A 23945-nucleotide genomic window follows, 5' to 3' on the forward strand; every position below is an offset into this window, starting at 1 on the left:
TTTTTTGCCAGTCCTGGGGCTTGAGCTCAGGGCCTGAGCATTGTCCTTAGACTTTCTCAAGGCTAGAGCTCTACCACTTGAGCCTCAGCACACACACACACACACACACACACACACACACACACACACACACACACGCACACATATATATTTGGTACTGAGGAATTGAACCTGGGCCTTCGTGCATGCTAGGCAAACACTCTATCACTAGGCCAAACTCCTAGCCCTTGAATCTTTCTATTACACAGATTTTGTTAAAATTTTAGTTCTAGTTTTTGTTACTCATCACACACAATTTAACATCCTTTGCCTCATTTTCTCAGGGATCATAGTCTACTACTCAAGTTCCTACAAGTGTTTGGAGGCTCAAAATTAAGTCAATTATGTAATAATATTATTTGGCACAAAAGAGGCGTTTAAATGACAGCTACTCCTTTAGGCTAGAAAGACAACAGATTTGAACCCATCTCATTATTTTTCTTTGTGACTTCTATATTTTATTTCATAAAACCAAGGTCATGTGGCTATATCTCCAATTTACCACTCCTTTTTTGTTTTTCAGTGCTGGTGATTGAACCCAAGATCTAAACATGTTGAGCAAGTGCTCGGCCAATTCAACATGCCTTTCACTAGTTTCTACAATCCAAATACACATCTTTCAAGGTTAAAAAGAAAATCTAGGGCAGGGCGTTTAGCCTAGTGGTAGAATGCTTACCTAGCATGCACTGAGATCGGGTACTCAGGCCCTGAGTTCAAGGCCCAGGACTGGCCCCCCAAAAAAGTAAATCTAAATCCACTAGGTTCTCTTTGCACTGTATCATATATATAACCTAGTTTGCTATAAGCTGTTATATATTTGTTCTTCAAATTCTGTAGTAATTAGCTTGGATTACTATAACAACACGAGATTGACTAGTTGGTACAAGCCACAGAAGTTGACTTTTTCACAATTCTTGAGGTTTACACTCCAGATTAAGGTCTAGCATGATTGATTTCTAGAGAAGGTTCTCTTCCTAACATACAGATGTCTTATAATGAGGAAAGACAGACAGACAGACAGACAGACAGACAGACAGACAGACATTTCTGGTCATTAGACTCCAATCTTATGACTCATTTCACCTTAACTTATTCTCTTAGAGTCACTCTTTCCAAATATAACTACACTAGGAACATTAGTAGATGATTGTTTTTCAAGGGGACACAAACATTGAGCACATAATAGGCACCTTCTTCTATGCCCCAGTGTTTTGAGAGTTCTTGTGAAGACAGGATGGTTTCTTCTTCATTTATGTTTCTTTCATAGCCTTAAGCTGTGGTTAGACATGTAGCAGAGTGAGCAATATACTGGTGAACTCTGATGTTACAGAATATATAGATAAAAAAATGAAAGACCCAATATGACATGTAGATCCACTAGACAGAGGTCTGTGAGGCAAGACTGAGGAAGGGATAAAAAAATAAAATCATTTAGGCATTTTGATTTTTTTTTTCAAACTAGAAACCAAAACAAGTTTTATAAAAAAGAACCAAAGCTCATCCATCAAGCACATTATTTCTAAAGAGTTTGTCAAAGCATTGACTCACAGCAAAATTATAAATCTCTGGCTTTCTTTCTGCTTCCTGTGGCTTGTCCTCATGTTCTTTCTTTTTATTAAAAGATTTTATTAACTCTAATTTTTACATCATATTTCAAATGTCAAGTTTAACAAACAAGTGTTCAAGAATGGAATCTCTATATGCAATCACTGGCACATAAATTTAAGAACAAAATTAAAATTAAGCTGAGAGTTTGTATGTCATATACATACTTATCTATATATCAATATGTCTATAGAATATATATCCCATCATAGATTTATATGTCTATATAGTTATATTTATATCTCCAAGTTGATGGCCATGATTTTTAGTACCCAAGTATTGAGACACCACTCTTGTTTGGATCTAATATCCACATATTAAGGATACCATGTGCCTTTTGTTCCTTTGGTCTTCACATCTCTCACTCAACATGATTTGCTCTAGATTCATCCATTTCCCAGTGAATGCCAATATTTTATCTTATCTGGTGGCTATGTAGAATTTCATTGTATATATGTACCGCATTTTTTTTTATCCATTCATCTGTAGTGGGGCATCTGGGTTGTTTCCATCACTTGGCTATTGTGAATAGTGCAATGATGAACATGGCTGAGCAGGTATCCTTATCATATCCTGAGTTATGATGCTCAGAGTAGATGCCCAGAAGTGGTATGGCTGGGTCATAGGGAAGGTCTATTTTTTGTTTTTGAGGAACCCCCAAAATGCCTTACAGTGTGACTGAACTAGTTTACATTCCCACTAGCAGTGCAGTAGGGTTCTTCTTTCTCCACAACCCCACCAGCATTTATCGTCTGAGTTCAGAACATTGGCCATTCTGATTGGGGTAAGGTGGTACCTTAGGATTGTTTTTATTCACATTTCTTTTATAACCATGTATGATGAGCATTTGCATTTTAATTTTTTTTAAAGTTTCTGTGTGTGTGTGTGTGTGTGTGTGTGTGTGTGTACACCAGTACTGAGACTTGAATTCAAGGCCTGGATGCTGTCTTTTTCTTCTCACTTCTCGAGCTTTACTGCTTGATCGACATCTTTATGTCCTCTAGGCTTTTTGTTGAAAGAGATTGATAGACAAGGCCCATGATATAACGATAAACACAGGCAAATGAGTAGGAGTCAGCAAGTGTAAACGTCTGACCTAATGATTCATTCAGGGTTATAAATAGGAAGAACTTTTCACTGCTTCTCCAAAACAAACATGCTACGTACCCTTTCTGTACTAGATCCTATAGCTTGTTATCCCTTTTTGCTGATTATTTGGCACACTTAGCTACAAGGCTACATACACCTTGGAAAAGGCAATAAGGCACCAGTTCAAGCTTAACCAGGACTTTCTATCATCAGCAGCATATTTCATCCACAAGCATAAACTGCCAATGTCTACCCAAAGCCATTTGTCCCAAGGGGCATGTACACATGCGTGCATACTTTCCTTTTCATAGACTTGCTCTTTGACCAGTTGTGTCCAATGAAAGCCGTATGTGGGGGGAGGTGTAGGGAAGATAAATTTGCCTCATCCAGCCATGACAGATACAACAGTGAGAAACTAGTGGGGAGAGTCAGCTGCTGAGACAAGCAGGGCAGGCATCAGAGAAGCAGCCTGGGTCTTGACCTTAGAATTCTGAATCTCTGGCCTAGTTGTCACTTATCTACACTGGGGCCTACAGAAACCACCTCACTTTTCTGCTGTGTCCTAGTTCCTCCAGTATAAATTAAGAGGATTTAGACCTGCCTGCCCTAGTTACCTTCTTAGTTTGTACAGAGGATCATAAGAGTATAAATGTATAAAAAAAAAGTGTATAAATGTACTTGTAATACATAAAGCTAGTTGTGGTGGAAAGTGCTGCTACTTTTCTTGACAGATACCTTTCTTTGTCACTGTAAAGGGTCATAGCTGACATCCCTATAAACAAATACAAGTTAACAAGAGAAACAGGTAACAAATGTATTTAATCACAGTTTTATGTGACACAGAGCTTTCAGACATGGCAGTGTCTGTATTATGCCTTTAGGTTCCGTGAGACAGGAACAGCATGCGGACCTGTCACTGGACCATAAGGAGATAGCTTAATTGTAAGAGACAGAGTGAAGAAACTAGCAAGAGCCACCACAGAGAAATGTGGGAGAAGGTCAGAGTTTTTTCTTCCTTTATTTGTTCTGATGCTAGAGCTTCAACTTGGGACCTGGAGTTCTTGACTGGTTTCTTCACTCAAGGCAGGCATGCTATTTGAGCCACATTTCCCTTTACTTGTGGCTTTTTGGTGGTTAACTGGAGAGCCTGAGCTTTCTTTGCCTGGGTTGTCTTTGAGTCAGGATCCTCAGAGTCAGGATCCCCCTGAGTAGCTAGGATTTCAGGCATTACCACACCAACACCTGCTCAGAATTGTATTTTTAAGACTTGTGGCTGGCTTTGAAGAGAAAAATGTCTACCCTTTTTCTTCAGGGAATAATGAAGGGTAAGAGATCTGAGAGTAGGAGCTGATCAGAGAGAAATTTTGCTTTCAAATCCCTCATTTTGGGGTGTTTTTCTCCAAATCCTAACATATCCATCCATAAATGCAAAGAATTTTTACTTTATATGTTGTCCACCGAGATTACAGGTTACAAAATAAACATATAAGGAGACATAATTCCATCTTGACTGCTATGAATTAAACACGTATAATACATGTGTTCATATTAAGAGCTGAAATTATTCTTCTGTAATGAATTCATAGAGAAGGTGGATATATATGTATATATGAGCTGAATTGTATGCTGAAAAATCAATAAATTAGAAGTGTATACTTATAAGAAATGTTCAGTGCAATCCATATTATTCTAACTTTTTGTGTGTCAGTGCTAGAACCTAAACTCATGCTTTCCTTCAGCCTTTTCTGTTCAAGGTTGGCACTACACTGCTTGAGCTATGTTTGCATTTCTAGTTTTGTGCTGGTTATTTGGAGATAAGAATCTCAGACTTGTCTACCTGGGATGGCTCTGAACCATAACCTTCAGATTTCTTGTCCTTGAGTAGCTAGGATTATAGGTGAAAGCCATAGGCATTCGGCTTTAGTCTAACATTTAATAAATTAAGAATGAAGTTAAAGGTATTACTACAGTAGAAATTCTTTGGAAAGTTAGCCTGAAGATTCTATGTCCATAGCCAATATTTTAGAGAACATTCAGATCCAACTCCTTCAATTTTATAAGTGAAAACTTGGAAACTTAGTTTGCACATAATTTGTCTAAGGCCATACATCTAAGATAGAGGCAGGATTACTTTAATATTCTGACTTTTGGGACCATTTTTCAAGTCTAAAGTGAGATAATGAGTTAGGCAGTAAAAGTTAGATTTAGAATGTGGATTCTGGAGACAGACAGCTCTCACTGTGTCTGTACTCTTTATATGGAAGCAGAACACAATCCTTATGCAAACATTATTTGAGATAACCTACTTTAAAATGGCTCAAGATACAGTTTTTAGCCAGGGGCTGGTGGCTGGTAGACTAGCTTCCTCAAAGATTGAGACCTGAGCATTAACATTTCAAAGCCATCCCAGGAAGACAAGTCTGTGAGATTCTTATCTACAACTAAGTAGCAAAAAGTCAAAGGTGGCGATGTGGCTTCAGTGGTAGAGAACCAGTTCTGACCCAATTTAAAAAGTTAAGGAATAGTGCTCAAGCCCTAATACCAACACAGAAAACAATAAATGCATAAAAACCCATAATTTAGGAGCAAAGAATAGGGGCTGGGAGAGTTATGGGGAGGTAGCAAAAGGCAGAAAAGGGAAAATAACTGAGAGTATCAGGAAAACAATGGGACAATTGGAAGGTTGACCTTGTTATCTAAGCCTGGAGTCCTCCCTCTGGAGGAAGTCTTTGTATGATTTAACAGAAATCTGATGGTTATCGTATTCTTCCAGTGGAAGCTGTTCCTTTCACAAACAGAACCAAGAAGGGTGGTCCGCTTTGAAAATGTCATTAGGTCTAAACCCAGTTCCATAGGCTTCAGTGAGGTGAGTTGTCCCTTAGACTTCTTCCCTAGAACTAGAGCAAGATGCTACCTTTGGTCCTTAATCCTCTTGTTAAAAAAAAAAAAAAGAACTAGTGCAATAATATCTTTTTCTTCCAGTTGATCCCAAATCCCTGTGGGGATCCAGGCAGCATCAAACGTAGATTGACATCTATTTGTAGTGTATGTAGGAGATGCAGTTGCATTCTGAATTATTTAACATGGCAACATTTTTCACATATAAATCATGTCCAGCTTTATTAGATGAGGCCAATTGAGGAAATATATACACCTGCCTGTCATGTAAAGCCCTTCATCTTGGGAAACTAGTCTCCCCAGGGGGGCATCCCAGGAAGTAATTGAATGCTGAGTGGTTTACCCAAGGAATAGGTCTGAATTGAAAATTGAAATTCTTGCATGAACATCGAATTTCACATCAGCAATGAGAAGCTAGCCCATCTCTTCTGGTTACCAGGGTACTAATCACTCTGGAAACTTGGATTTACATGACTATGGCTCTTCTGTGCCCTTTATGTCGGGAGTTGGGCTCTGTCAATGTTTAAGGTTCCTAAGGTGCTGTGAGGTCTTTAGACGAATGGCATTCTACAAACATCAACTATTGTTTGCATAAATCAACCAAGTAGATTGATATTATTTCTCTCTATCTTTGGGCTTTGCCAGCAAAGGATACTGTGAGATGAAAGCATGGTGATTAATGGACAACTGCTTTTTAATCAGATAACACATGATGATGCACAGTAGTTAGGCCTGACTTCTATTACAAGGAAAGAAAATAGTGGAATACATCTAGAATTGTTGCCATTGTGCTCACAAGATCTCAGAGAAAATCTCTTTCATGAAAACACTGCATCTCAAATAACAGCATCATGGTAAAGCTCTTCCTAATTTAAGTTCAGGGGGGAAAAATCACTTAGTACCACATATGGAGACACCAATGAGAAAATAGGATTGTGCTTCCCCTCCCCCACCTCTCTCCCTCTCGCTCTTTTTTAAACCTCATTAAAGGGAGAAACTAGGCATCTGAAAGGAAAAACACGATGAAGAGACCCAGTGCCCTTACTTTGGAGAGCTGAGAGGTGGAGAATGAAAAGGCCATTGGTCTCAGTTTTACGGCCACAATGGCCTTTTATGAGAAGGATTAGATACGCCCAGAACCGCTCAGCATTCACCAGTGCCCCCAATGACAATCTGGAAAAAAGACGATAAAAATCAGTTTGTCGTAGGGTTAAATCACCAAAGACTTCCCATATTGGCCTTTCAGATTGTTTTTCCTTTGGAAAGAAGATAAAAAAAAATAAAAGGAAGAAAGAAAAGGAAGAAAAAAAAGAAAAAAGAAATACAGGCTAAAAGCTGATTTTTTTTTCCTTTCCCTTTTTCCCCTAGTGCATTCAGAAAACATGTAGAGCCAGTTGAGGCTTTAAAAAGATCAGTCTTTGGCTGTTGAATGAAAATCTGTTGTACGTGTGACTCACATACTAAATGGAAACCTGCCTTCAAAGCCTATTTTACTGCCTAATTATATATACACAAAATGTAGCTGTCTATTTCAATCAAATCATAGGAAAAGGAATAAAACTCCTCTAAAGATGCAATTTTCATGGTTTGTCATAACCTTAGAAACTCTGCTAATGCAAAAAGGGAGAAGTACAGCTGTTTGGTCCAGATAAGAGGCTAGTAATTGTTTTTCTTTTAATTATTACTTTATAAAGACATTATACCTCCTACTCGGAGGAGGGAAAATTAGTGTCCTTGGTCTCCCCTTTTTTTTCTTTCCTCCCTTCCCATTTTCACACCAAGCTTGTTGATATGCATTTCAGCTGTGGCTGGAAGCCAGTGTAGCTATGGAAATAATATTTAAGTAACCACCATAACTACAGGCTTTCAGAGGGTTTCGGGGAGGAAACCTTTTCTAAATTTATGCTCTGAATTGAATAGAGCTTTCTTCAAAGCACAAATAGAGTGCCAGAGAGATGGAGATAAAGTGCTTAGACCCAAACAACTGTTTGCACACAGTGTTAACAGAAATAGTCCCTGCTCATAAGAGCTAATATACTTATTTTTTAAATTATTAATTGCGGGAACATTTTCATTCTTGTCATCTCATTGAGGAATGGTGTAATAAAATACACAAAGGCTTTTCCTCCCCCCAACATTTTATATGTACAGATCAATTTTTTTTACAATAACCCAAAACTGTAAAGTTTAATAAGCCATTACTAATTTACATATTTTCATAGATTCAAATCATTAAAAGGCAATGATATTTTAATAGCTTAATATATATCTAATTGCAGCTTAAAACTTTCTAATGCTGAAGATGGCACTGAACAGACCACCAAGGGAATGAAAATGCTTAATGCACATAGCCGTGGAAGCTGCTAGTATCTCTGAGCAAAATGGTTCAGTGCTGGGTGAGTCAACTGATTGTTTTATAATGAGTATATTTTTTAAGTTATGATTTTAATTCTCCTCACCATCTTTCTTCTGCATCTTTTTTTTTTTGTCTACCCTTAGATGTGTCTCCAGTCCTATTAAGTTCAGAACCTGAATTTTGTGGTGATGAAGCAGGTATGTTTAGAAATCTCTTTTCAACCACTGTGAGCAAACTGGAGCCAGAGAAACCAAGCTAAAAAGTCAGAAATGAGCAAGAAGGAAATGAGCTTCCCACACTGCCTATGTCCCACATTCCAAGGTGGAACTTGAAATGAAATCTATCCAGGTGCTGGTAGCTCACATCTGTAATCCTAACTAGGTAGAAGGCTGAGATTGAAGGGATGCTGGTTCAAAGCCTGCCAAGGCAGACATATCCCAGAGATTTTTGTTTGTTTGCTTGCTTGCTTGCTTGCTTTTTGGTTGGATGTGGGGCTTGAACTCAAGGCCTGGGTACTGTCCCTGAACTCTTCACCTCAAGACTCGTGCTCTACCACTTTGAAGAAGAGATCCACTTCCAGCTTTCTGGTGGTTAATTGGAAATGAAAGTCTCACAGACTTTTGTGCCTGAGCTGGCTTTTAACTGTGATTCTCCAATCTCAGCCTCCTGTGTAGCTAGAATTAAAGATATGAGCCACCAGCACCTGGCTTTTCCAGAGTTTGTTTAAAAAAAAAAATCTTCAAGAGACCAGCAAAAAGCCAAAAGAGCAGGTTTGGCTCAAGTTGTTGAGTATCGGATTTGAACTAAAAAAGCTAAGGGACAGTGCCTAAATTCAAGCCACACTGGTTATTGTTAGTACATATCCACAAAGGAAACACACACACACACACACACACACACACACACACACACACACACACAAAGGAAACCTACTCTATCTTCTTAGGTGTGTTATTCACAACAGCCAAAGCTGGAACCAAGCCAAATGCCCATCTGCACATGAAAAGCTAAGCAAATTACAGAATATACATGTAACAAAATAGTGTTCAGCTGGAACAAGGAACTAAGGATTGATGCACACTGCAATATAAACAGACCTTGACAGTGCTGTGCTAAATGAAGGAAGTCAGACCCAAAGATCAGAGTCCAGTTCTTCCACTTACATGAAATATCTAGAAAAGGGGAATCCATGTACCAAGAAAGCAGAATGACAATTGTTAGGGTGGGGTGGGGGTGGGAAGGAAGAAATAGCTATGACTACTTAATGGGTATATGGTTTTATTATTTTAGTCATTTTTTTATAATTTTATTGTTATTATTAAAGTGTTGTACAGAGGAGCTACCATTTCATAAGTCAGGCAATGAGAACATTTATTCTTCTTTTACTTTCCCTGGGATTCTCCATCCCATCCCTGTCTACATGTTGCTTTGGTCATTTTCCACATACCATGATTCTGTTTGTTCACTTTCCTCCCTCCCTTTCTGCATGTCCTTTTACCCCTCCTATAAGAAAAAAAAGCCAAAGCAAACACCACCACTACCAACAACAACAACAATAACAAAAGTCTCTGTTTCCATTTTCTGGAGTTTGTTTGGATAGTTAGCATTTTAAATGTTCAGGGAATTCTATTTGTGTTCCTCCCCTCAGGGTATCCTCATTTTAGACTGACTGTGTGTGATTGCCTAGAATTCTGCACAGGTTACCATAGCTTATATTTTACATCCAGCTTCCACATAAAAGAGAAAACATAAGGCTGTACTTTGGAGCCATACAAACATTCTGTGATTAGATATAGTAGCTGAGCAACATTGTGAATTTTATTGTATATACATTTTACCTCAATGAAAAAAAAAACTGAACTCACCACTCATTTATGACTTCAAGAGGTATCTATTTCCTATCAACTTTGAGTCATACCTACCATAAAGAGTCTCTGGAGTTAGGATTCTGGCTGAGGGAACAATACAGGAGGAACAACATTAGCACACACCAATGACCTGGATATTACAATTCTCTTTACTAGTGACTTAGGAGTGACAACCCCAAAGAAAAGATAATAATAAAGCTAGGATGCCTGTGATCCTAGTTACTCTAGAGGTTGAGATCTGAGGATCCCAAATCCTCAGACAAGAAAGTCCCTGAAACTATTATCTCAATTAATTAGCAAAAAAAAGGGAAATAAATGTATGGCTCAAGCCAGTTTCAACAGTGGAAAGATTTGTAATGGAGAAGAAATGACTAGAAAAGTGTATTGGGACAAAACCCTTAACTGGCTTGAACACTCACATACACACTTACTTTGAAGTACTTGAGAGATATCAAAGTAGAGGTGGAAGTAGACAATGAACTTTCCACTTGAATATATGTCCAAAGTTGAGAATGCATTCTTGATTGATAGGTATAAATGCAAGTGTCATGGTCCATATACATATTTATTTTGTTTCATTTGTTTCCTTGTTTGTTTTTATGACAGGATTCTGCTATGCAGCTCAGTACAGGCTTTTAGAGTGCTGAGATTATAGACATGCAGTACTGCATTTTAAATGTTGTATTAGGTTAAGTCACATTTTATAGCAATAATTAAAAAAAAACATGTAAATACTCTTGCTCTTTGGAACTTTGAAATCAGGATGGTGGAGGAAGTAAGAAAAAACCAGAAGATACTAATGAATTAGGAGGCAAAAAAAAAAAATGGCAACTTGGTAATTGGTAAAGAGAAGAATTTAAGACAGGAGATTTAATAAGAGACAAACTGGAATAAGAGAAGGTCAGAGAAGTTACCCTGAAATTTGGCAACAAGAAAACCAATGGCAAATTTCTGAAAGATGTCTCAGTGGTATTATGGTGCTATACAAGGAAAAGACATCTTTGGCCCTGAAGTGGAGGGAGAAAATTGGGCACCAAGATGGAGGGTTTTGCAAAAAACAAACAAAACAAAAAAACAAGGGAAAGATTTGGTGAGAGTTTTTGGTCTTATTTTTCATTTTTAAATGAGATATGTTGGATGGGTATAGCAACAATATCATCAGTTGGAAATTTAGTAGAAATGACATGCTCACCTTCACCTTGATTCTTGCCAAAAGTTCTGGGAAGGATATGCAGTCATCTTGATTTGAAGGAGAATTGCTGAAGAATTCTGAACCTACAGAAGCATGGAGGAAATACTACAGGAGCAATGGCTGTGATCTAATGAAGAATAGAATTGATATTTCAGAAGGCAGGGTGTGCTCAGGTCTGCAGGCAGATACAAGGAGACAATAGAATAGAATTAAAGAATAGTCTCCCCTGGGAAAAAGAGGTGCAGCTGGACAACAGTCAAAAGGAAGATTATAAGTAACAACAAATTAATTTAATACCCACCTCTCATTCTCATACTTACCCCTATCCCCCAGAATTAAGAATTGAATCTGTGGTCTCATGCATGCTAAGTATGTGCTCTGCCACTGAGCTGCCCTCATCCCAACCCTTGCTTGCTTTATTTTGATGGTGGTGGGGAGTGGGGGGGTGATACTGGGCATTGAACTCAGGGCCTATGAGTTGTTCCTTAGGTGTTTTGCTCAAGGCTGGCACTCTACCACTTAAGCCACAACTTCACTTTTGCCATGTTGGTGTTAATTGGAGATAAGAAACTCACGGATCTTCCTGCCCAGGCTGAATTTGTACTGTGATGCACAGATCTCACCCTACAGGGTAGATAGAATTACTCGTGTGATCCATGGATCCCCAGCTACCAACCTTTTCTTTTTCTTTTTCAAAGACTCATTAAATAAAGAAGGAATGTTATAAATATTTGATATTTCTTTTCAATAAATAGCCTTAAGATAAATAGCCAATGGCATGCTCAGCAAGGATAGAGGACTAAAGAATGAGGAGTTGAGAAACTGGGACTGTGGCTTACGTGGTAGAGTGCTAGACTTGAGCTGAAGAGCTCAGGGACAGTGCCCAGGCCCAGAGTTTGAGCCCGTGAAGAAAAAAAAATAAATAAAACAATGAGGTGTTGAGTGGATGTGTGGCTGATTAAATAAGAGGGAGTTTTCTCATAGTTTTTCAGTGGCAGGTTCCTACATCAAAATTACCTGCCTAATACTTGGTCTTTACTTTGGTGAGGACAAGACAATTACTCCATTTTCACACATGTACATAAAGTATTGTGACTATATTTCACCCTCCTACCACTCTCACTCTTACTAGAGCCAACCCCTGTTGTACATTCCTTTACTCTTCATATTCCCTCTATTCCTAAGCTTTTCTTTCCCTTCCTCCCTCCCTCCCTCCCCCCTCTCTAGCTCTCTTTCTTGCTTTTTCCTTCCTTCTGTTCCCTCCCTCCCTCCCTTTCTCCCTTTCTTCCTTTCTTCCCTCCTTCCTTCTTTTCTTTCTTTCCTTCTTTATGTGAGTCTTGGTGCTGGAACTCAAGGCCTGGGTGCTATCCTTAAGCTTTTGTGGTCAAGACTAGTGTTCTACCACTTTCAGGTTTTTGGTGTTTCATTGGAAATCAGAATCTGAGAGACTTTCTTGCTTGGTCTGACTTCGAACTAATATCCTCAGATCTCAGTCTCCTGAGTAGTGTTACAGGCTTGAGACACTGGAATCTGGCCTTTGAAATTCATATTTAAAAAGCATATTTTAATTGTTCAATGGGATTAGAAAATTCTAATGGCATTAAGATACTATTAAGTTCTCCATGAAGTTCAACATTACCTTGTGTCTGTGAAGTGAAGGGCCAGTGGGAATGGACCTTTCTCTCCTTCTCTGAGTGTCATCGAATCTACTAGGAGGTGTATGGACACCCAGAAGGATGCTGAGAATGAGAAAGCATGGTGCACTGAGTTTTCAATAAGCATAATGAAGTCCAGAAGCTGTTTCCTAGGAGGGATTGACAAGGGATGCTGATCCAACATGGATCTCATTCGGCCATACAACAAGTATTTCTTGAGACAGACATAGCACCATGTACTGAGGATGGAGAGGAAAATCAAAGTCATTGTTCTGTGCATTTGGTACTGAAAACTGAGTAGGGAAAATTAGATGGGATACATAGGAGTAAATGAAGCAGATAATTTTAAATACCAATAATTGCTATAAAGAAAATAAAAGAAGATAATTAGAGAGGACCAGACAAGGATTAATGCAGGCTGCATTGGGTAAAAAGGTCAAAGTGTATCTTTCTAAGGATGGAGCATGATAGAAGGCAGAAGTTTGTAACCATGAGAAAAATATCACATTCTTTGTAGATACAACAGAAAAAAACCCCCACCAACACAACATGTGCAAAAGCCACTAACTAGGTAGAAATGAACTTGATGTCCTGGTGAAAGAGAATAAAAGACCAAAGTAAAAGTAAAGTGCAGAGAAAGGAGCCAAGCTATGTGAGAAATGCACAGGGATGAATTCATTAGAGTCCTGTAGTCTGGGTTTAGAGTCCATTCTAAGTGTTAAGAGAAGCTACTGGACAAGCACTAAGGGCAAAGTAATCATACCTGAGCTAGGGTCTTAAACAGAGCAGTTGGGTTTTATCTAAAGAATGGATTATTGAGGAGATGAAGGACAAGATGGCAGCAGGAAATGAGCTGAGAGATAAAATAGGAGATTATGGACATAAAGCAAGTGAGACATGGTGGTGGTTTGGGTTCTGCTGGTGTTGTTAGGGACCTGAAGGACAGCAATTCTCCAGGCTGTGTGTTGGGTCATTTCTACCTCTTCCCATCCAGACCTGCAAATCGAATGACAACTACAATCCTAGGGAAAGGAAGGAATCAATTTCAGGTCAGAAAGCACATGAGTAGGTAGATTTTACAGATGTTTTCCACTATAACACGAATTTCTTAAACCTGGATGGGAGAAAAATATCAGCCTATACACATTAGCGATACATTGCTGAATCTGCTCTCTTAAAAGAAAGACTGAATTATAAATACTGTCCAGAGACAATGTCAATCTTTTGCAGAATGTGAAACTTGAGATTTACTATAACCTACCTAAAATGTTTACCAATGTCAGCTTCCCATTTTGGGTTTCAAACTATTCTAGGTACCCCAATATCATGCCTCATTCCTCCACTTGAACTCAGGGCCTGGGCTCTGCCCCTTAGCCTTTCACTCAAGGCTAGATCTCTTTACTTGAGCCCTAGATTTTTCACATCTTGATTAATTGTAGGTAGGAGTCTCATGGACTTTCCTGCCTCAGGCAGACTTCTAGCTGCCATCTTCAGACCTCAGCATGCTGATTAGCTAGGACTGCAGGCATGAGCTACTAGTGTCTATCCTAGCACCTCTTATTCTGGTTCATTTTCTGCTTACTTTCTGACCATTACATTCCAGGGTCTTTCCCAACTCTAGACTAATTGCATGAATTGCCATAAACTTTGCTGCCTCTGACATTTTCTCCCATCACCAAATTGTAACTTCATTCAACTACACTTGTGGACTCTAAACTTCCTATTCCTATTATTGTGAAAGCAATAAACAAATGTAGACCTTGCCATTCAGTGTACCTGATTAGGTTCCCTTGCTGCCTGAGATATGTACTAGTGTTTTTGCTGAGCACTGGGGACCTTCTGTCATGAGATTCCAGTCAGCCTTTTCCCATTTCTAATAATTGAGTCAGAAAGGAGGGGCCTATTTGAATAATCACTGCATTGGAGTTTTACGTATTACCCCATGTCACAGAGAAAGTAGGTGGCTACAATTTATTCTTTGCACCCACATTTCCTTTTCTGCAGATTGATTACCTTTCCTCTCACCAGGAAGTACCATTGCTTTCTCCACCTGTTGGATCTGGCCTTCACCCTGAGCTTGTCTTGTCTATGGGGACATCACCAAATGTGATGAATGTTAAGCCATGTTAAAAAGTGCTCATACAGGGGTTTGCACTCATTGGCTTGTGTCTGCAACCTCTAGTTATGCAGTGAGCAAGCCTATGCTAGCCTTCTACTTAGGGGGAGGATGAACTGAGGCCCTCTGGAGTGAGTATCTTAGATTAAGACAGCCCTGTCTGAGCCACTCGAGTTTTTTGGCTGATCCTAAAGAGACATAGGACATGTCTCATGGAGCCTACTCCAAATTATTGATTGATTGTGCACAATCGTAAGCAGATAAAATGTTTCATTGATTCCAGTCTACTCAATTCGAGGATGCTTATCTTTTTAAAAATCTTTGTGCCAATACAGGGTTTTGAATTCAGATTGGGCACTGTCTCTTAATTTTTTGGCTCAAGACTGTCTGCTCTACCTCAGTTCTAGTTCTGACATTTTGTTGGAGATAAGAGTCTAACGGACTGCCTTGTTCAGATTGGCTTTGAATTGTGATCCTCAGATCTCATCCTTGTGAATAGCTAGATTGCAGGCCTCTCTGATGGCACCCAGCTGAGGACTGACTTATTTTATAGTAGTAAATAAGTACTTGCTAGAGTGAAGTGGAAGAATCACTCCTAATCATAAATAAAATAATGTAGTGGGGATGAGATCTCAACCTAGGTCTGCTGACCGTATTCCAGGTTCATTCTTTCAGAACATGTCCCTCAAAAACTACCTACTTGAGGATCAGGAGTCTGGCCTAGTGGTAGAGTGCTTGCCTAGCATGCACAAAGACCTGGGTTCAATTCCTTAGTACCACATACACAGAGAAAGCTGGAAGTGGTGCTGTGGCGCTAGCCTTGAGAAAGCCCAACGACAGTGCCCTGAGAGTTCAAATCCCAGGAATGGGGGGTGGGGAGGGAACAACTACTCATTTAAACTACAGGTGAATTAAGAAGACAATGAGCCAGGCATAGTTGACTCCTGCCTATAATCCTAGCTACTCAGGAGACAGAGATATGAAGATGGAGATCCAAAGTCAGTCAGGAGAAGAAAATCTGTGAGACCCTTGTTTCAAGTACACCCTCCCCCAAAATCTGGAAAGAAAACTGTGACTCAAGTGGAAGAGCACCAGCCTTGAGCAAAAATAAGCTCATGAACAGGACCAAGACTTAGGACAATAAAGAAAGGAAGAGGAGGAGAGAGAGGAGGAGGAGATAATGACATAATGGCATATTTAATAAGGACCAAAATATAAGGAAATAATTATCAGAGCAACTGAGTATTTGGCCAATCTTGGATGAATAGAATTTCAGTATTATTAGACATTTTGGGGAGGGCACATATTTGCTATATCTAGCTTTTATGGAAAGTATAGTCATTGTAAATGCAAAATTCCAAGAGTAGTAAATCTCTTACCTGGGTCTCGCTCCATGCTCAATAACAGAGCAACAGTTCTCAACTCTAAGTGTTCTTGTGTGAGTTGAGTTAAATTGTAAGCAGTAACTTTGTGTGTATTTTTATGATTCAATTTTCCTTTTTTATGAGGGTATAAAGTGTATTTTAAAAAATAAATAAATCTTTAATGGAAGTGTATGATAGTTGACATGGTAGTGTGTAAATCTGTCACATACAATATAAGTGCATATTTAAATATGCATAATATAAACATTTAAAGCTGAAATGGCTCAAAATAATGTTAAGCTTCTTATCTAAAACATTACTTTTCAAATATGAATCCACTAGCATCTTAAACACAGATTGCATTACATGTATAAGCAATTGCTATCATTCATTTTAAGCCAATATTTACTCTGAAATTGTTTCAGTCTTTAAGAAATTATTGTCCTGTGTGCCCTGTTTACATTTTAGATGGGGAAAACATATCAAAATCCTGAAAATCTTTAAATTTTTTATATATATATATATATATATTTTTTTTTTTTTCCTAGTCTTGGGGCTTGAACTCAGGGCCTGGGTGTTGTCCCTGAGCCTCTGTGTAAAAGGCTTGCTAGCACTCTACCATTTGAACCACAGTGCCAATGGCTTTTACTGATTCTTATTGCACATAAGAATCTCATGAACTTTTCTGCCTGGACTGGCTTTGAACCATGATTCTCAGATCTCTGCCTCCTGAGTAGTTAGAAGTATAGCCACAAGACACTAGTGCCTGCATTGATTTTTATGTTTTGATGTATCGACCATTGCATAAATGAAGGACTCTTCTCTCCTATAAACCCTCTTCCAATCTTTTCTTAATTTTTTAAGATATACATTGAATTCTTGACCCCATTTTTTCTCTAAATTGGCCTGCTCACATTCTTGCCTTTAACAATCTCATATTCTTTTATGACTTAAAAAATCAAATCCAGGGCCGGGAGTTTGGCCTACTGATAGAGGGCTTGCCTAGCATGCACTAAGACCTGAGTTTGATTCCTCGGTACCACATACATAGAGAAAAAAAAGCCAGAAGTGGTGCTGTGGCTCAAGTGGTGGAGCTCTAGCCTTGAGAAAGCCCAAGGACAGTCTCAGGCCCTGAGTTCAAGGCCAAGGACTGGCAAAAAAATCAAACAGAACAAAACAAGCAACTAAGAATCAAATACAAGTCAATGTGTTAATCCCTTTGTCACTAACCAATAACTCATTGTACCTGACTTCCTAATAGATGTTACCTAATAGATGTCTCATGACCTCATGTCTTGGCCTAATTATACACATATGTAATCCAACCTGGTCTCTTGATATCAGCTCAGGTTACTGTCTCTTCTCCACTCCCTTCTCCCTCAGTCTTCCTTCAGAAACTGTGGTGACCACATCTGGTCCACAGTCTTTCTATTCTCTGGATCAGTTGTTCTAGATGACTAAGACGATAGTATTTCTATCCTCTTTGGAGACAGTAACTTAAAATTTTTATCATCCAATCTGTCTTTGTCCCAACTTAAACTTCATAGATTTACTTTTTATTTTTTGGTAAGTCATGGGGCTTGAACTCTGGGCCTGGACGCTGTCCCTGAGCTCTTCAGCTCAAGGCTTTTGCTCTACCACTTGAGCCACAGCACTGCGTCCTTACTTTTTAAGTAAAGAACATGTTTTGGGACTTTTGACATCTGGCTCCAATTTATTATTCAGTCTCATCTTTGACCACTCCCTTCAGGTCTTCCGCAAAAATTCTATGTGCTGGCCCCTGGGATAACTCAGTCCATAAACACTCTCTGGGCTTTCGTTCCCTGTGTTTTATTGTTAACTTCACAGATGTTTTCTGCTTTTCCATCACAATCAATCATCTCTTGTGCACTCAACCATATCCTGCCATCATTGTATCACTTGATAGGAGCCTTTCAGCATGCACCTTGCATTTCCCAAAGGAGAAGAGGATAAGGACGGTTGTGTTTCCTGTGTGTACAGACCCTAAGCTGGTACCCAGGTTAAGTATGTACTGAAATAATACTTAGTGAATGAGTATTTCAAGTGCTCAGAAAGACCTTAAACTTGCTCTATAAATGCCTTGAAATAGGCAGAAAATGGTTCTTGGCTTCAGATAGTTATATGAGCACAGGTAGTAAAAGCAAGGAAGTTGTGTCCAAGATAAACAGCAGCAAGCTAAATCCATTTTGCTAGCTTCTGCTCTTTTAAGAAATGTCTGTTTTGTGATCCTTTCCACGTGCTCCTCTTCTAAGCTTTAGTGTACGTGATTAATCTTGACTTTCCTTAATATGGCTAGGAATGCAGCAGTGACCTCAGCAGAATGCTGGCAAAGGGATGAATGTTACATGAACTGGATGAGGTGTTTTTTTTTTTTTCCTAGATCCTGAGAAACACATTCATTCAAGATTCAGTTTCAGCCCTTTGCTTGATGGAAAATGTACTGTGATTTCAAAGAGTAATGTTTCAGGAATAATAAACAATGTTAAAGGAAATATGGCCCTTGTTACCGAAAATGATGTTTCAGGCTAAAGTCATAGTGATCATAAAAAAAAAAAATTCATGATGCACCAAGCAAAATGAACCAGAGGTAGACAAGTCCATTGTGTGACTTAGCCACTGACTGAATTTTCCAACAACGCTGTACTTTCTTTATTTTTAATTTTTTTTCCTTCACTGTTGTACTTTCTGAGACATAAACTACTCACAAAAATCCATGTTAAATATAAATGTGTCATTTAAAAAATTATGCTTCTAATGAGGTCTAAGAACAATAAAGGATTTTCTTCCCTACTTTTTTGTTTGCATATTGGATGTTTGTATTTTTGAATTTTTTATAATGTGTGAAGACTGGCAAACAAATGCCTTAAATCAAGAAGAGAAAAATGCAATAAAACATGGTTTCCATGGTAACATGTTGTAACCTAGTACCTCTGGATTACAAGCCAGCATACATCTCTGATGATGACCTGTTGACAGGCATAAATTGAGCCTAAAAGCATTAATTTTAGAGATAAAACTGGAATGTGGAGTTAAGTTATAATGTTTAAATAGTTCCAGCAGCAAATCAACACCAGTTGTGTTGCTATTTAAATAATGTTAATAAACTAAGCATTAACACTTTAAAAATTTTACAAGCTATTCTGGAAAGATGGTGTAAATAATGTTTGCTCATTCTACTGTCTGCAAGTGGCAATTGACACATTTTTGATAGGGTTAAAAGAAATTCAGTGTCTAATAGCCAAGCATTTTAATGAAGAAATGCTTCCACTAAGAAAATAAGTTTTAAAAAAGTCTTGATACAGAGCAGTAGAACAATGTGTAAAACTCTTTCCGAACAGAAATAGAGTTTTTCTTAGTAGGATGATTTTCTTTTATTATTTAAAGATTAGACTCAAACAGAATGTGAACTACCTCAGCTTTTTACACACTCACCTCTTGTTCTTGTCAAAATTACTCTCATTATCATCAGACTTTTTGAAGCAATAGACATATGATTGTGTATGTAGCTGCATTTAGCTAGCTTCAGCAATTACCCATTAACCAATCCAATCAACAATTGAAAGACAGTTTTTCCTTCTGGCTATTTATGACACTTTTGAATACATTTTTCTGACAATCCAGATAATCTGGTATGATTTAATAGGGTGTGATAGTGTAGAATTGGTCCATTTTGTCAACTTTACCTTCAAGCCCATTTCATTTTTCGTTTTCTGGTGATATCTGAGTTCCTTTTACTTGTTAACACTTTTACAGTTTAAAAAAAAATGACAGACTGCTTTTTGTTTTTTTTTTAAATCTTGGCATTCCCTGCCCAGAATTTCCTGGGAACAGAGAGAGAAACCAGCATGTCAGAGTCTCCATATCTGTACTGCTCCACTTCTGAACCTTAGAAAGTTGTAAGTACTTCTTATGGAGTGGTACAGTGTTAAGTAAGGGGCTTAAAACCGTGTGTGTGTGTGTGTGTGTGTGTGTGTGTGTGTGTGTGTGTGTGTGTGTACTGGGGCTTAACTTATAATCTTTCACTATCTTTATGCTTTTTTTAGTCAAGGTTAGCTAGTCCTCTACTCTGCCACTTGAGCTGTGATTGCATTTGTGACTACTTAATTAGAAGAAGGGTCTTTGGTATTTGGCTTTTTGGGCTGGCTTCCAATCTTGATCCTCAGATCTCTGCCCCCTGGGTTATTAGGATGGCATGTGTGAACAATGCCTGGCACTATCACCGCATCATCATAGTCATCACTGTTCCTCTCTTAATGTCTATTCTTGTGTTTCCAATTGGTGTGTAAATATTTGCTAAAGTGAATTAGCCTACTATTCTAGTAAAAAAAAAAAAGTTTATTGCGACTACCTTTGTTAAAATATGCAAGAAGACCAGGAAATTTGGCTTCATGGTATAGACCTACTTGTATGATACTTCTCAGTAATTCATAAAATATGTGTCAAGAGAGATCACAGTGTTATGCAATAACACAATCTCCTAATATTGCTAATTTGTAAAATTGAACCCTCAGGCTTGGAAATGCTTCAGTGAAATCCTTTCTTGTTTAGCTAATGTATGCTAATAAGAAAAAATATCCACCTCACAAATACTGCAGGATATATGAATCAACAAAGACTTGTATTTAACCTCTTGACCCAAGAAGAACACATGTGTCTACGTACTTTCAAGCACTAATTCAAATACTCACAGGCTACTTCTGTGCTCTCAATTTTGGTTTTCAGCTTCACTTTCAAAGATTATAACTATTTAACAATGAAAACATTTTTTTTTCCATTCTAAGACCCTGGATCAAGTCCACATGGCATTTAGATTGTCTAAAATCATGACAGAATCGATTTATGCTTATCCAGATTTAAATCCTGATTATTCCATATTCTTCTTAATATTCTTTTTATTTATTTTATCTCTGGTCATTTCTCTGACTCCTTATCCAAATATTTACTATCATAGGTAGCCATTTTCATCTCATTCTTTATTGCATTTCCTTTCTTACTTCTTGCTATATAGCTCAATCTGGCCTCAAATTTAGGGTCCCTCACTTTTACTTCTGGAGTGCTGGAATGTCAGACGGATCCTACCATGCCAGGATCACTCCCGTATTATTATTATTTTTTAAACCTCAGCCAGTGTCCATGCCCTGTAGATGTTAAGAAAATACATCTTGTTTTCCTTTAACGGTATGGTGACATTTGAGAACTTGCTGAAGGCATGTTTTCCCAACATGGTCTTTCTCTTCCAAACTTACCTTTGGTACAGAGTTTTAGTCTCCATAAAACCAACACAATTCCATTCAGAAATGCAAAGATTATCTTTACTATAGTCTTTCCAATTTCCTATCTATACTTAGTGCTGTATTTTTCCCCTCCCATTTTCAGTCAAGACAATGTAAGCTGGCCTCAAATTCAGAATGTTTGTGCCTTGGCTTCCCAAGTGCTCACATTACAGGCATATACCATCAAGCATGGCCCCAACACACACACACACACACACACACACACACACACACACATTTTCTCTTCAGTTAATTCTATGGATCCCCCTAACTTCCGAATTCCCATGTGAGAACAATGGAAGGAGAGACTGCAATCGAAAATACCCAATGCAGGGGTTAAAACAGAGGGTGACAACTACTTTCACTTGTTAACTTAATGTAAAATGTTTTCTGACAGATTTGAACGCTGGCTAGAGTGACACAGTTATTGTCTCCACCCACTGAAGAATTACTCTTTACAGTAAGCAGAGTAAGTTTATTTGGAAGTGAAAGGAGAGTGGTGAAAAAAAGTAGGAAGTGTCTTTACCCATTCCAAGAGTGGCATAAAGTGTCTTCCAATGGAGTCCTCTCAGAGGGCAGTTTTCATTTCCTTCTCTGGGCTTTGTGCTGATTCCTCGGTGGCTTGAGCATGCACTGCTCTGGGTTTTGTCATTGGTTGAGTGGTCACCCAGGATATTATGAGAAGAGCTATCTGAGTGGAAAGTTACAGAATTGTGAGTAGAAGCATTTGAACAAGAGCACGAGGCAGTATGGGACTGACATACATGCTATCAGCCACATATCCCCTTTCTCTATTTCTAAATACTTTTAGAAAATGTATTTTCTACAATTGTTTTTTCATTTTCAGGTTGTTGATACATTTCCATCTTTGGACAAACAGGGCTGGTAGAAATCTTCCATTGTGGAAGCTAGATTTCTTTTGTAACAAATATTTAGTAATCTTCCATGTTGCACACACACACACCAAGAATATCCACCATTTTCTTCTTCAGACAATGACCAGAAGTGGTCCAGGGTGTTGTGTTTCAGCCCAACAAATTTCTCTTCCAAACACAGCTTGACTGCCACGATTGATCCTAAGAAGCTGGAGTATGGGGCAGTCAGCTCATAGTGGTTATGTTTCTGGGTGATCCAGAAAAGCTTGGGATATTTCTAGTCAGTCTAGAGCTCACATCATCATATTAAAGTACTTGACCTCAAGGGCAGCAGGCAATTGAAAAAGGGCATTAAGCCTGTCCCTGGTCAGCTCAACCAATTGAAGGCTTCATGCTCCCAAGCTATTTTAAAAAAAAATTCTCCACGTAGTTAAATGGGGAGAATGCTGTTTTCCTCATTCTGTGTTCTCTGTTACATTCCTGACATAAGAGTTTTTGCACTTGGCCGGGAATTTGGCCTAGTGGTAGAGTGCTTGCTTAGCATGCATGAAGACCTGGGTTCATTTCCTCGGTACCACATACATAGAAAAAAAAAAAGCCAGAAGTGGTGCTCACGTGGTAGAGCTCTAGCCTTGAAGAAAGACCAAGGACAGTGTTCAGGCCCTGAGCTCAAACCCAGGACTGGCCAAAAAAAAAAAAAAGAGTATTTGCACTAGAAGTCTATATTGTCGATAACAAGGGGTGTGTGTCCTGCTGTCAGACCATATTTTGCTCTTGGAGATTTTGGAGACTAATCCAAAGAAAAGAGGGGTCCAGATCAAGGCCTAATTTGTACGCCAGGGACCTCTGTATGGCCTCTGCCCACCCCCACTAACTCTAAAACCTACCCGTCTAGCCTTCCAATGGCTAGTGCATGAGGAGCAGCACAGAGCGGCCATAGTAACTCACTTTCCCAGGTAGCTCATTAACAGGGGCACAGGGGAGTGGGGGGCATGGGAATGGATATATGTATCTCAAGAAGGAAAACTGAGATCACTGCCATATCCAGAGTCTACAGAATTTTGTTCCAGGTTCTTCTCAGGTTCCATTCATCAACCCTAAAAACCCTTTTCCAATGAGGAAGGTAAAAGTGTTCATAAATCTCATAAGGTTGTCACTTTTCATTCTGGTGACATATCTGTGTGTATGCCTTTTCTCTTGTTCATTTGTCCATTCATTTGTTCATTTGTCTTATTCATTTGTTCATTTCTTGGCATACTGAACTAGTAAACCACCAGCAGGGAAAGAAAACATTTTTGCACCTCCATTTCTGCACTCATAACTTGCTATTTTCTTTCCTAGATTCAATGTGCTGAGTTAGGTTTTAATGGTTGATGTGTTCTCAGAAACTTAAGCTAGACTTACCTATCACTATATTTACTGAAGGCCAGAATAAGATAGGAAGTCACCTGTACAATATTTCCGAGCTCTTATTCTTGGTTGCCAATAACTCTTATTTTAATAATTACTCTATACACTGCTTGAAATTATAGCTTTCTAACCCAGTAGTCAAAATGTTTGAACAACCAGTCAGCATGAGGACATTATACAGAGT

This window comes from Megascapheus bottae, chromosome 10 (assembly GCF_031878675.1).
Source record: "Megascapheus bottae isolate mThoBot1 chromosome 10, mThoBot2.hap1, whole genome shotgun sequence".
Taxonomy (NCBI): domain Eukaryota; kingdom Metazoa; phylum Chordata; class Mammalia; order Rodentia; family Geomyidae; genus Megascapheus; species Megascapheus bottae.